Source organism: Pipistrellus kuhlii, unplaced genomic scaffold, assembly GCF_014108245.1.
Source record: "Pipistrellus kuhlii isolate mPipKuh1 unplaced genomic scaffold, mPipKuh1.p scaffold_m20_p_18, whole genome shotgun sequence".
NCBI classification, from domain to species: Eukaryota; Metazoa; Chordata; class Mammalia; order Chiroptera; family Vespertilionidae; genus Pipistrellus; species Pipistrellus kuhlii.
Window position 1 is genome coordinate 3399998 of NW_023425493.1, and position 15057 is coordinate 3415054.

Consider the following 15057-nt stretch of genomic DNA (forward strand, 5'->3'; position numbering starts at 1 on the left):
ATTTGGATGAAGTTTATTTTATCAGCTTTTCCTTTTACAGAGAATGCTTTTGGTGTCAAATATTTGCCTAGCCCTTCTAAAAGTTTTATGCTTCACACTTAAGTTCATGATCTACTTTGAGTTGGTTTTTGTATCAAGTCCGAGATTGAGGTTAAGGTTTTTTGTTTGTTTGCTTATGAATGTCAGTTTCATCAGCAATGCATATTTAAAAAGCTATTGTTCTTGCCCTCACTGGTTTGGTTCAGTGGATAGACCGCTGGCCTGCAGACTGAAGGGTCCCAGGTTCGATTCCAGTCAAGGGCATGTACCTTGGTTTTGGGCACATCCCCAGTAGGGGGCATGCAGGAGGCAGCTGATCAATGTTTCTCTCTCACTGATCTTTCTAACTCTCTATTCCTCTCCTTTCCTCTTTGTAAAATTAATAAGTTCTTTTTAAAAATGCTATTCTTCATTCAATTGATTTTCCCTTTTAATAAATCTTGGGTAAAGTCTTAAGTAAAATGGGAAAGCGATTCCTCCCACTTCTTCTTCAAAATTTGTTTTAGCTATTCTAGTTCCTTTGCCTCCCCATATAACTTTTAGGATAATTTTGTCTGTAGCTACAAAAATCTTTCTAGGATTTTCCCCTCACTAATTTCATTTTTTTGATATCACAATCATATTTTATTTTGAGAAATGTCTTGATTTTGATGTTTAACAGAAATTTTGTGTATTTTATTTTTTGTTAATCCTCACTGATAGATATTTTCCCCATTGATTCTCTCTCTCTCTCTCTCTCTCTCTCTCTCTCTCTCTCTCTCTCTCTTTCCAGAAAGTGGAAGGGCCGGGATTGAACCTATAGCCTTGGCACGGGGAGACAATGTCTTTTCTCTGCTCTCGAAGGGTATTTTTACTGGATATAGGAATCTGGAATGACAGTCTTTTCTTTCTGCACTTGAAAAATGTTTGTGCCATTTCTGGTTTCCATGGATTCTAACAAGCAATTTGCTGTCATTCAATATGTGTCATTTTTCACTGTTTTCAATAATTTTTTCTTTGATTTTTTTAGCTGTTAGCAGTTAGACAATGATGCGCCTTGACATGAATTTGTTTGCATTTATCCTCTTTGGGGTTTGCTCATGTTTTTCAATCTGTAGGTTTATCCCTCTGCCAAATTTGGGGGAGTTTTCAGCCTTATTTTTTTTATTTTATTAACAGCTTTATTGAAATATAATCCACATACCATAAAATCCATCTGAGTTTTGTCTCGTTTCATTCATTGATTTCCTATAGGCCTGGGTTTAATCCCACCACGTAACCCTGTATTGTCTATGCGCCTCACTTAGTTCTTGGTTTTACTGTCTCTCCTGCCTTCCAGGTTGACATCATCCTGCCTCATTCCACGTCTTCCTCTTAGTATACTATACACTTTTTCTCTCTTTCAGCGGTTATCTTAGAATTCTAAATGTGTATGTTGACTTACATTCTAACTTCTACCCTTCCTACAAATCACCTTAGAGTAATTCCACTGCAGTCATGCCTGAAGCTGCCCTCTCTCCCAGGGCCCTGAGCCCTCCATCCCATCTCCAGCGTGGGAGTTGGATTGGTATGGGCAGTCCCCAAGGCCACTCCCTTCCTGCTCCTTCAACAGGAGAGGGGAGAAGGGGCCAGGGAAGAGCCCCCTCATTCCCTCCTCACTGCCCCCTCATCCCGCACCCTGCAACGTTTCGGGGGCTTTCTGGCCTCACAAAAGAAAGCTGGAGCCAGGATCCGGTTCAGCTGCTATAGCAATACTACTAATAAGGATAAATATAATATTGAATAAGTATTAAAGTGTGGAATTGAAGTGTGATATCTGAAAGTATGGAATGGAATGTAAACAAACTGATAAGCACCCTTGAGCGACCTGTATGTAGGAAATAGATAAAGTGATCTGTACCCCATATGTAAGACCGGATAGCAGGGCTCCTGGGACTTGCTGATAAGACACACCGAAGACACATCTGAGCACTGAAGACACATACAAAGAGCAAGCTCCACAGAAGATCAGAGATGCCCCTTCTGCTCCTCCACAGAGGGTCCCTCTCCACTCCCCCTGCCTGCACCAGTGAAAGCTCTGCCCGAGCCTCGAGCCCCGAACTGCGAGCCTCGGACCCTGAGCCGCTGTGAGAGGCCTCGACTCAAGCCGAGCTGCAGCTGCAACGTCTTCCGTGAACTGTGTGGGCCTGTCAGTGCGGATCCCCGGGGGGCCTGCCGAGGTCTGGAACCCACCAGGACTCTGGCAAATAAACCACGAGTGATTCCTGCATTGCTTGTCTGTCTCCTGTGTGATTTATGCTCGTGTGGATTATTAATTTAGTACCTAGGGTCGTACGTGTCAGATTTCTGGCCGAGGCACCCCAGGTCGCCTGTGCATACGTCCCTTATGGAATTATTGGGACATCACCCCTTCCTGGGTCTGAAGGATCTGGGTCCCTATTCTCAACGGCGTTCTCTCTGGCGCACATGACTCGAGCCCCGTGTGCACTGGACACGGAGGAGCCTGAGTCTGCGCAGACTTAAGCCTTCAGCCTCCACTGTCCGTGCGGCCACGAGTGGGAGAGGCTTCGGGCCTCACAGCAGGCCGGGCCCGGGCAGGGTCTAGCCCTTCCCGCCGCTGTTCCCGGTGCCCCTGGGCCCTGGCCACCTCGTCTTACGCAGGTTCCGGTGCCGCTGGTCTTGCTGCTGCCGCTGCCGCTGCATCTCCACCTCACGGGCCGTGTGCTTTTCCCGAGGCAGGAGAGTAAGAAGCTGGAAAATCCCTGGGCAAGCGGAATAGGGAAACTGAGGCAAGAAAGTGCAACAAGGCGGGGCAATGTGAAAGCCGACAGCCAGCCTGTGAATGGCAAGGCCTTGTCTTCCCCAGCCAAGGGCACAGGAAAGCAAGCAGTTTACCCCTCTCCTCCCCGAGCGGAGAACACCTCGCTCAAATCACCCTGGTCTGAGCAAAGACCCAGGTAATGCCATTGCTGCAAACTACACCCCAGGGCGGGTGAAGTCGGGGGAACAAATTCACAAATGAAATGAAAACTCACGAAAGCCTGGCAGCCCCGAGACAAGAAGGGAAGCAGGAAAGCAGACCAAAGCAGAACGGGAACTCCCCGATGCACTTGTTTCCATGCGTCAGCGAATGACAAGTGCCCTGCTGAGAACTCCCCTTAGGACGCTCATTCACAAGGGGGTTGGGGGGGGGAAGAATGATAAAAAGCCCTCAGGACACAGGCCCACGGTGGGCTCACTCCAGCGCAGGCCCAGGCCGCTGTGTGGGCGTGAAATTCTTATTTCTCCTGAACTCGAAGGGTCCCACGAGACGTGCACGCAGGCAAGCTGTGGGCAGCAGCAGTCCCCCGGCCTCTCCCCCGATCCTGTCTCCAGGCTCCTTCCTCTCTGGCTCCCGGTGAGCGAAAAGCCCTTCTTTCCTTCCAGTGAGGGTTCTGGCAGAGACCATGGAGCTCCCCTGTGGCTGCCTCCCGCTCAGTCCTTCTTGTCTCACTGTCCCCAGCTGTAAAGAACAGCCAGGACCGCCTGGCCTCCTGCTGGGAAATCTTTCCACAGGAAGTTAAGAACCCACACGCGAAGCCGGCCTGAGAAGACCCCTCCAGGCCTGTCCTGCAGCTGGGGGAGGGGGGGGGGCTGTGCCACCACTTCTTGGCCCTCAGGGCCTCCTGCAGCAGGTGCTCCTTGTGTGGTCAGTCTTCGTATTGTAGATCCTCTGGCCGCACCTGCTTCCCCTGAGTCTTGTTCTCAGCTCTCAGGCTTCCCTGCCTCCTGCTCCTCCTGCTGCTCTAACTCCCCCAGCTCCCCCAGCTCCTCCACCTCCTCTGTGGGATCCCTTAACATGGCCCGCGTGGTTCAGGGCCCACTCAGAGTCCGGTTTCTGGAGAAGGCCGCACACTAAGATGAAGAAACTGGAAAAGAGAGAATTTGGGAAAGTGGGGGGCCAGGCGGGAGTCCACCTCTAGGCTCTTGGAAATCCTGCAATGCAGTCTTAATAGCTTCTAGTTCAATTCTTTGTACAGAAGCGTGACTGGTCAGTATGACTCGGTCTGAATTTATTGTTTGATAGGCAGCTTTCCCATTTGATGATCCATCAGTAAAAACAGTTAAAGCTCCAGGAATAGGTTCCTGCCTAGTATTTTTTGGTATAATGATGGAGGTATTAATAAAAATTGTAGTAATCTACCTTTTAATAGATGACATATACTTCTTTTACATAGGTGGGCCCAGGATAGTTTAATAGTCAACAGTGAACAGGATAACAATAATAAAGAGGATTTATGGCCTCCGCTCTGGTGCAGTGGTTGTGCCCTGAGCCACCCGGGCAAAGGGAGGCACCCTGACATGCCACAGGAATGTGACAGTAGACGTAAGAGACAGGCCTGGACAAGGTAAAGAATGACTTTTGTCAGGGGAGATTCCAGCCTAGGACTTGAGTACCTGCTGTAAACCGCTTTAGTCAGAAAGTTGCCCTTTCAGACCATCCTCTGTGGCTCCTTTAGGTCTCTGAGTCCCCCAGGCCTTCCCTGAGCTAGTCAGGTGAGCATGTGGCCCCTGTCAGTCCACATTTGCTTTCTTTTCTCTCTCTTTCAAATTCTTTCAAGTTAATTTGCATGCATTGATGGATTTGGTTTTTAAATCTCCTTCAGTCCCTGGACTACATGCCTACATGCACCCCAATTTTCTTTTCTTTCTCGTCACTCCCTCTCTTCCTTACTCTTCTTTAAAAAACGTGAAGCTCCAAAGCCCCGCCCTTCTCTTAGTCTCCCACCAGCGAGTTAGGCTCAAATCCTGGTGACTTTCAAGCAGCCACGGATGAGTGACTCGTAGGTCATATCCGCTTTGGCCAGCAGAGTTTGGTGTGTGGATGGCTATCATTTTACTTTTTATGCAATCCCAGAGGTTTCCCCAACGCTGCTTCCTCCGCCTCCCTCACCTGGCGCCAATGAATTTCCCGGAGCCCGCTCGCGCCTTCTCTTTTGATTATAATGTATCAAATGAGGTTCCCAAGTGCCATTCTCGGAGCATTACTGGTATCTCCGTTGCGATTCTGCTTCCCGACAATTGTCGACAGTTTGTCTCAAATACATTCTTTACAGGTTTGAATGTTTCTTACGTGGACAGCAGATGGAGAAGCTGCTGGACCTAACAACTCACGTGTTTTCGGGGACCTTGCTGCACCTCAAGGAAAAGTTCCTGGTCAATGGGCAAAGCCCCTTTACTTTCCTGCTGATTGCAGTCCAGGGAATCACTGGAACTGTGTGAAGCTGAGATCTTCCTTTCTCAGCCTCTCTTCGCTGAACTTTTTCTTTCATTAATAATATTTTTATTGATAATAATTTTTTCTTTTATTAATACTTTTTATTAATAATTTTTTATTACATATGCCCCTCTTTTCTCCCCATTGGTCCCCTCCTATCCTCCCCGCCCCATTGTCTGTGTCCATGTGCTGTCTCTGGTCTTGAGTACTGTGAAGGCATGTATACCAGCCTCCTTCAGTTCCAGGAGCCAGGCTGGCAGTTATCTCACGGGTTTTCTACTTCAAAAAAGAAATAACAATGAATAATTTTGTTGTAGAGAAAGGCCGATATTGAAGAAAAAAAAAAAACCCACACACACACACAAAAAAACAAAAAAAACAACTACCGTAGTTGAGACAATGTGTACAATTTTGAACGATATAGTATTTACTTAGAGCGCATACCACAGTCCCTGGTGGTCTAGTGGTTAGGATTCGGCGCTCTCACCGCCGCGGCCCGGGTTCGATTCCCGGTCAGGGAACTTGCCTTTTTCATTCTTACAGATACATTGTTTCTTTCAATTTCTCCTTCCATCCACCCAAAGCTGAAAGTTTCATAATTATAATGTAAATATTTTATGCAAGTATATGCATATTTACGAACACACAGATATTTAAATATGATCCCCTTCTTGCATAAATGACAGCAGTCTATTCACTCACGCCTTTCTGCACGTTTCCTTTTCACTTAACAATATATTTTAGAAATAGTTCAGGTTAGACATGAATAACCTCCTCATTCCATAGCATGGAATCCCATTTGATTGTTACTGCAAACAATACTGCCATAAATAGTCTTGGACATGTCGTTTTGCACTGCTGTGGAATAAATTCAAACACTGCGATTTATGCTTTCACCAGTAACACACAATGTAAATATAATTAAAAAACAAAACACAATATAACAACTCATGTGTTTTCATCAGTCAATCTTTTAGTCCTCCCTCTCATTTTTTATTTTTTATTTTTGATATTACAAGTAACATCTGTATAAATATATCTTTGTGTGTATACTTAGATATTTACTTAGGATAAATTCATAGAAGTATCACCTTGCAAGATAATTAAATGCAAGAACTGGAACAATTAAGAGCTAGGAAAAGTATATTAGTGGGTAATTATCTTGATATTGAATTAGACAAATCGAAGAAGAATAAAACTGATATATTTCTGTCCATCAAAAAGTCCTATAAATAAGTAGAAGACAAATGATAAGCTGGCATAAATAATATATAATATAAACACAATAGAAAAAAGAAACAAAGCATATAACTTTGCAAGTCTAAAAATGAACTGTTATTTATGAAAAATGATCAACCTCAGTAGTAATAGGTTAAATGCAAATTATAATGAGAATCCATATGGTTACCCTGCGCTTTCTAAAGATGGAAAGAATGACGGCATCTAGTTGACGGATGCATTCACTGAATACTGAAAAGTGGTGATCTCTCTCCACCCGGCAGTTTGGCAATAGGTACCCAAAGCTTTAACTTGTACATATGTTTTCAATTGCAATTTTACCTTCATGCATTTGCCCTAAGGAAACACTCTCAAATGCTCAACCATATGTATACAGAGATAACTCCCCATAAAGCGCCTTAACTTGTCTAGACATGTGAAATAATATAAACTTATTTCCTTAAACATGTGAAATAATAAAAAAAACGACCGGAATTTTCAATATGGTCACATGAGAAATTCTAGAGAGCTTTTCTTCCTATTTCTCCTTAAACATAAATTTCAAAATAACAGTAAAACTGCCGAAACCGAATCTTACCATGGGAATCTTCATAGGAAAGGAAATTTACAATCACCTTTCCTCCAAGCTGCGTTGGTGGTATAGTGGTGAGCATAGCTGCCTTCCAAGCAGTTGACCCGGGTTCGATTCCCGGCCAACGCATCTGGCTTCATTTTTCTTATATATGCAACTTTTTGTTTTTATTTTTTTGCGGAGGGGGTGTGTTGGGTGGTGCAGGGTTAGAAAAAATTCTGAAATAGAGGCTGGTCAGATTTGTTTTTCCCGATTCCCCGCGGTGGACTGATTGACTGAGGGGTCAGAATGAGGAAGTCAGCTCCGGAGCCCGCACAGTTCGGTGCAGCGGTCCGCAGCCCTCCCGCCGCCCGCGGTCACCAGCTCGCTTCTCTCCGCCCCCCCCCCCTCCCGCCCCCCATCCCGGGAAAGCACCCTCCATCCCAGTTTCTAAACTGGAGATGCAAATGGGAAAATCCTTCTGGCTGCTCTCGCACCCTTAGGTGGGGTAGCTTATTATTATTATTATTATTATTATTAATTATTATTATTTTTAGAGGAAAGAGAGCAGTGACCGGAGGAGGGGCGACTGGGAACGCCACTCAGAGCTCAAGTCGGGACCGGGGCGCGCCGCCCAGCAGAGGGGGTGATGCTGGTGCCCACACCGCGGGATTCGGGGGCTCAAAACCACATGGAGGTGCGCAGCTTGGAGGTGACGGAGTGGGAGGATTTGTCTGGGGTCCTGACTTAGGCGCATCGCCGGAACGAGGCAAATAGAACGAGCAGCAGAGGTCGTCTCCGATCACAAAGCCGTCAGCGGCTTCGCAGGGGGCAGCCTGATCAGGGGGTGGGGGTGGGGGGGTGGTACTCGGTGAGGCTGGTGGTGGTGGTGGTGGTGGTGGTGGTGGGAGGGTGGCTGCAGCGACCTCAGCTGGAACCCGAGTCAGGCCGGTCGTCTTGGTTGGTTTTGGCATCTGGATTTACTTCGCCTTTTAGAAGTTAAACAAGCTTAGCATTCGCTCGAGGCGGTGTCGCAGACCTGCAGCCTACGACGGGGTGAATGATTGTCTCCCCCTCAACTCACTCCGCTGCTCCCCACTTTCTCCCCCCTCCGCCCCCGGTGAACCCCACCAGCCCGGCGGGCAGCCTCGGGGCGCAGAGCGCTGAGCTGTGGCGCAGGCGCAGAGGGAGGCTCCCTGCGCCGGGGAAGCGGGAGCTCAATCCTTTTTCCGGATTCGAGAGGAGTGACACCTCCTCCAGGCCCGGAACCCCGTCCGCGCCATCTCGGGGGGAGCTGTGCACGTCACGAGCGTGGTCTTTTACTTAGGACACACAAGATTTTAGTGTTTAAAGCCAAACTCGTGTCCTAGATGAAGAGCGAATTGGACCCATGTTCCAGGGATGCGTGAAGCCCCCCACTCGGCCTCCTGGGTGTCAGGATTAGGGGAGAAGGCAGCAGGGCTGCACCCCAACGTCCCGGAGCGCCAGTCCCCGCTCCCCTCCGGCCCCTGCGGCTGGTCGGCGCTTCTCAGCCTCGGAAGCCGGTCCCAGAAGCCGGATTCTCAAAGGGACTCGGTCCAAAAGGCATTTGCAGAAACATTTAGAATTCCTTTCCCGGCAAGCCCACCTGGTCCTGCGCAGCCCCCCATCGCTCTCTTGAAGCTTCGGGTTCCTCGGCCCTGAATTTCTGTTGGATCCACAAAATTCAGGACCTGACATTGCTCTCAGGCAGTTACGTCATTCATGTAGACGCTTGTTGGCGGGAATGACATTAAGTCGAACTTTCACCAGCCATCCTCCGGAAGTGCCCGGCTAGCTCAGTCGGTAGAGCATGAGACTCTTAATCTCAGGGTCGTGGGTTCGAGCCCCACGTTGGGCGCATTCCCTTTTTTCTCCCCTGTTGGATTTTCTTTTTAAATTGAATTGTCTCTATTCACCCCAAATTTAACAAAACAAAAAAGAAAAGAAAGAAAGAGAGAAAGAGAGAAAGAGAGAAAGAGAGAAAGAAAGAAAAAAAGGGGGAAGTGGAGGTAATAGAAAGGAGAAGGCGGAGCCAGGACCAGGGCTGGGAGAGGAAGCTTGCGGAGGTGGCTGGGGTTGCCTGACCAGCTGGACACGGCGGCCGCGGGTGGGGTGGAGGCGGAGGGGGGCGCTGCGCCCACGGGCACCGAGTGAGTTACTGATGCCCCGGAGAACTTGGCTCTCCGCTGGAGCCTGAGGTTGGCTTTGCGTTTGTTCCCGATAAACCTCTTTCTTGTGGGGTGGACGGTGTAGGTGAAGCTGGTGAACGGAAGCCAAGTTTGGCACCGGCCCGCAGGCTCCTCTGCATTCCTTTTGACTCCTCATTTACTAGTCCTACTTTTTTTTTGTTTTTGTAAATATGCTTTAATCTCTTTTTTAACCGGCTAGCCATCTCTGAGTGGATCGATAGGCCGCCAGTGACTCTCAGGGCGGTGCCAGGACAGACAGCAGGTGGCCTGGGCACCTGTGGGAAACGCACCTTCCCAGCCTCCTTAGGTCTGAGGTCCCCGAACTCTGCGGGGCCCGGTGGCCTGGCTCCGGCTCGCCAGGCGATGCGGCAAAAGCTCCAGCAACCAAGCCAAACCTCCCGCACCCAGCGGCTCCCACCCCGCCTGACAACCCCGGTGTCAGCGCTGAGGAGGGGGCTCCGCACGGGGTCGGGGGAGGGGTCCGGGGCTAGGACTCTGGGGATGGGCTGAAAAGATCCCTTCCTCCGGGATGTGCTTGCCCTAGAAGTCCGGGTTCCATCCGGGCGGAACCGAGCCCCAGGAAGGCGGTCCTGGAAGCCCTGGGCGAGCAGCAAGGCAACCACACGCCGGACCGGGATTCGGTGCCCATCGGCCTGGGGCCGGCGCCGATCCTTCAAACCCTGCAACCCTGTGTCCTCACCGGCAGCACCCAGGCTGCCTCCGGTCCGGGCTCAGAGGGTGCACGTGTGGGTCACCGGTCTCAGGCTGTCAGGGGAGGAGGCTCATCCTCCCCCCGTCACCCCAAACCCCGTCACCCCAAACCCAGTGTGAGCGCTCACGACGTCTAACGCCCAGGTCCTGGGGGTGGTGCTGAGGCCACGCGTGTGGCTGGGTTTTCTGCGGATCGGGACGGCATGGCCAGGAGGAGGCGCTGTCCTTCCTTTGGGGGCTCGGTCCCAGCACACAAGGCGTTTCCTGCGTTTGCGTAGCCAAGAGCAATGCTATCCAAGAGTTTCCGTTCCTCTGGGACTGGTGGGACCCTGATTGTTCACCACCTCCACTCCAGGGCCGTCTGGGTCGGTTGGGTAAGCTCAGTTAAAACAAACAAACAAACAAACAAACAAAAAAACCCCAAGCAAACCAACAATATAAACCAAAACAACCCCACCAGCAACACAAAAAAATAAGAAACGAGAAGAAAGGGAAATAAAAAGGAATATTATAATGCAAAAGGCCAAAAGAATTAAAGGAAAAAGAAGCAAATGAAAGAGGAGAATGTAAAAAGAAGGCATGGAAAAGAAAGAAAAATAAGAATAGAAAGAAAGAAGAGAAATATATATGTGAAATAATAATACTTTTAAAAGGGAATGATGAGTAAAAACTATATGGAATAACAAGAGAAAAACAGAATAAAATAAAATAAGATATAGGGAAATAAAAATGGATGGAGAAAAGGAAATAGAAATAAGGAATATGAGAGGAAAAAGAGAAGCAGAAACAAAGTGAAATCTAAAAAAAAAACAAAACAAAACAAGAAGATTATATACAAAACAATAAGAAATAAATAAAAAGGGAATAAAAAGATGGAGCTTGGCTCCACGGATTCCAGCCTCTGTGTACACCCTTTGGATCTGCTATTCGCGTCACTCAGTGTATTTTGCTCAGAAGTTAGGCCGGCCCGTTTGTGTGCAGTTCACAGGCTCCCAGTAGGCTCTATGGTGCAACTCCTGTCAGTCACTGCCCCTGCCTGGCTTCCAGCCACCCAGACAGCCCCGGGGGCGGGTCTTCTGAAGCTCAGAGGCTGGGTCTGCCGCAGGTCTAGCCCCTTGAATGTTTCTGCTCTGACCCGCTCTCCCTTCCCCCACAGACCTTTGCTCTGAGGGGTACGGAGGACCTGTAGAGGTGGCTCTGTCTTTTCTCTGTGTTTCCTGTTCACAATATCTCACACCAGTTTCACTTCCACTATTTTCTCACCGCAGTTGCCCTGCAGTTCGGCCACAAATCTGTGTGGTGTTGGGAGCATCCATGTTGGATTATTGCTCTTTGAATTCTTTTAAAAATATGTATATATATTTTTATTGATTTCAGAGAGGAAGGGAGAGAGGGAGAGAGATAGAAATATCAATGATGAGAGAGAATCATTGATTGGCTGCCTCCTGCATGGCCCCTACTGGGGATTGAGCCCACATCTCGAACATGTGTCCTTGACCAGAATTGAACCTGGGACCCTTCAGTCCACAGGCCATGCTCTATCCACTGAGCCAAACTGGCTAGGGCTACTCTTTGAATTCTTGATCAGGTAAATTAATTATCCTATATAATAAAAGCATAATATGCAAATCAACCAAAGGGCCAAACAGCCGGACGACCATCGGAAGACCATCCGGGACCACGCTATGACACCCACTGGCATAGGCTGGGCGGGTGCAATGCGCTTGGTTGTGAGCCTGGCTGTTGCCCCGTGATCGCCCTGCAGAGGGGGGCCCAGGCCACTGACTGATGGGCTGGGTGGGTGGGCAGGTCCTGGGTGCCGGAGGGAAGCTGGTGCGGCAGCTGGGGAAAGCAGGGCCTACTCTTGCATGAATTTCATGCATCGGACCTCTAGTCTCATTATATTAGGGCAGAGGTTGGCAAACCATGGCTCGAGAGCCACATGCTGATCTGTTGACTAATATGTTTGCTGACCGCTGTCATATACTACCCTTTACCTCTTTGCACACAATACGTCACAACTGCCTAATCCTCACAGCTTCCAACCACACGGTAACGTTTAGCCTAGTGCAGGGGTCGGCAAACTCATTAGTCAACAGAGCAAGCCGCGGTGTGCCGACCACTGTATTAGGGCTTTTCTCTAAAGTTTTCCCTGTTCCTTCATTTGGGATATATTCTTCTGACTCTCAATTGCATTTTGCTTTCTGTGTTTGTTCCTATATGGTGTATCTCTCCCAGTCTTCAAAGATCGTTTCTGAGTAGACTGTATGTTGAATAGTTGTGGAGGCCAGTTGAAGTCAGGATTTTTTGTTGTTGTTTTTTAAAATATATTTTTATTGATTTCAGAGAGGGGAGGGAGAGAGAGAGAAACATAAATGATGAGAGAGAATCATTGATTGGCTGCCTCCTGCTCGCCCCCTACTGTGGATGGAGCCTGCAACCTGGGCACGTGCCCTTGACCAGAATCAAACCCGGGACCCTTCAGTCTGCAGGCGGACGCTCTACCCACTGAGCCAAAGCGGCCAGGGCTGAAGTCAGGTTTGTGTGGTGCCTGGCACGTCACCTGGAATGAAGGGGTGAGTTCCGGGCGGGGGAGCCTGGTGTGTGCATTCTGCCTGGCCTTTCTTTATGGGGCTGGGTGGCCTCATGCAAATGGGGCTCCCTGGGGCACGCTTGGGGTGACTTTTTGCTTTTCTGTGTGTCAGAGCTGCATCCGCGTGGGGTTTCTCTATGTGCTAACACCTCAGTGCTCCGCCCGCTCTCCCTCTCTCCCTGGGAGAAAGGCCTGCCTGTGTTGGCCTTAGCCCGCATCAGCGCTGCTCCCTTCTGGCCAGGAAGGCTCCTGGGGGCTCCGCCATGGCCCCGAGGCCACACAGGCAGCCCGGGTGTGTCTTACTAATGAGAGGACCGCAGTGGGAGCACCATCTGGCTGGGTGCCCGCATCATAGCCCCTGGTAGCTCTGCTTTGCAGTTGGGCCGCCCTTGCCTGCGTTCCCAGGCTGAGCTTTGCTATTTCTGCCCCCTCTCAGCACCGCTCAGCTGGATGCCTCTCCCTCTCCCGGCAGTCTGGGCAGTGCTACGCTGCAGGGGAAGGCTGACCTTATACAGTCTTTTAAGTCAGGAAGTATTTTCTCTATTATATTGGAAGATTTTGTGAAAGATGGGTATTCTTTTTAAAATATATATATTTTATTGATTTTTTACAGAGAGGGATGAGAGAGAAACATCATCGACCAGCTGCCTCCTGCACACCTCCAACTGGAGGTGCCTGCAACCCAGGCATGTGCCCTTGACTGGAATCGAACCTGGGACCCTTGAGTCCACAGGAGGAAACTCTATCCACTGAGCCAAACTGACTTTGGCTTTTTTTTTTTTTTTTTTTTTTTTTTTTTTTAAATGTGAAGCCGTCATTCATTTTGTGTGAAGCCATCTAGTACTGGACTTTTACTTTTGGGGAGGTTTTGGATGACTGTTTCAGTTTCTTTACTGTTTATTAGTTTAGACCTTCCAATTATTTATGAATCAATCTGGGGAGGCTAGAGGTGTTTGAGGATTTGTCCATTTCTCTGGGTGGGGGAGCCTGGTGTGTGCACGCTGCCTGGCCTGGTCATGGAATTTGGTGGTCTGTAGCATTTCATCGTATTCTCGGATGGTTTTTGTATTTCTGTGGGGTCTTGTAACTTCTCCTCTTTAATTTCTGATTTTGTTTATTGGCTGTTTTCTCTCCTTAGTGAGTTTAGCCAAGATTTTGTCAATTTTGTTAATCATTTCAAAGAACCAGGTCTTCGTTAAATGGATTTATTCCTATTGTTTTTGTGTTCTCTATTTTATTTAATTTTGCTCTAATTTTTATTATGTTCTTTCTTCTTCTGACTTTGGGCTTAATTTTTTTTCTAGGTCATTAAGATAAAATGTCAGATTTTTTTTTTTTTTTTTTAATTGAGTTCTTTCTTGTGTGACTTTTTTCTCCCCGGATTAGGGGAGTTTTCTGTTATTATTTCTTCAAACAGGTTCTCTCTACCTTGCTTACTTCCTTCTCCCTGGGCTCCCCATCTGATGTGGATGTGGTTAAGTTTCATGTTGTTCCAAAGTCCCCTTAAATTATCCTCATGGTTTTTAAAAAATACTTTTTATTGATTTTTTACAGAGAGGAAGGGAGAGGAATAGAGAGAAACATCAATGAGAGAGAAACACCGATCAGCCGCCTCTTGCACACTCCCCTTCTGGGGATGTGCCCGCACCAAGGCACATGCCTCCGACCCGAATCGAACGCAGGACCCTTGAGTCCGCAGTTCGATGCTCCATCCACTGAGCCAAGCAGTTAGGGCTATCCTCAAATTTTTAATTACATTTTGTTTTTGCCACTCTGATTGAGTGATTTTTTTCTTCTTTCTTGTCTCCTAATTCGCTGATTTGATTCTCTGCTTTGTCTAAACCACTATTACTGTTTCCGGTGTATCTTTATTTCAGATATGTCCTTCTTCATTTCTGACTGGTTATTTTTCATGGTTTCTATGCCCCTTTTCATGCTGTTGATCATCCTTAAAGCCATTACTTCATACTCTGTTGCTAATAAATTGCTTGCCTCCATTTCACTTAGCTGTTTTGTCTGTATTCTTGGGTCTGTTTCTTTGTGCCCCCTCTTTGCTGTTTATGTCTGTTTGTTTCTGTGTAATGGACAGGCCTGCTCTGCTCCGCCTTGGTAGGTGGCTGCAGTGATTATCTTGTGGGAGCCAGGGGTGGAGTCTCCTTGGCCTTCTGACTGGGTGTGGTAGGAATGTCCTTTGCATGGGTCATGCGGGCCCTCCTGCTGTGATTGGCTCTTGATTGCTGGTGTCCATTAGTAGGTGGGTGTAGCCCTCGTGCTGGCTGACTCTGCGGCTCAACCCCAACCACCTCGTGCCAACTGTTACACAGACATAGACTGAAAAAAAAAAGAAAATCAAGAGAAAACAAAAGCAACCCCTCCCCAAAAAAACAAAACAAAAACAACAACAACAACAAAAAAAACTGAGCCCGGTTTGGCTCAGTGGATAGAGCGTCGGCCTGCGGACTGAAAGGTCCCTGGTTCG

At 48.2% G+C, this 15057-nt stretch overlaps 3 non-coding genes across 3 annotated transcripts; all 3 read left to right on the forward strand.

Annotated features, from left to right (window-relative positions):
• Positions 1 to 5724: 5724 nt before the first annotated feature.
• Positions 5725 to 5796, forward strand: TRNAE-CUC. The gene has a single exon. It is a non-coding gene; the product is annotated as a tRNA-Glu (tRNA).
• Positions 5797 to 7142: 1346 nt separating this feature from the next.
• On the forward strand, positions 7143 to 7214 carry TRNAG-UCC. The gene has a single exon. It is a non-coding gene; the product is annotated as a tRNA-Gly (tRNA).
• A 1656-nt stretch (positions 7215 to 8870) lies between these two features.
• TRNAK-CUU lies at positions 8871 to 8943 on the forward strand. The gene has a single exon. It is a non-coding gene; the product is annotated as a tRNA-Lys (tRNA).
• The last annotated feature ends 6114 nt before the right edge of the window (positions 8944 to 15057 follow it).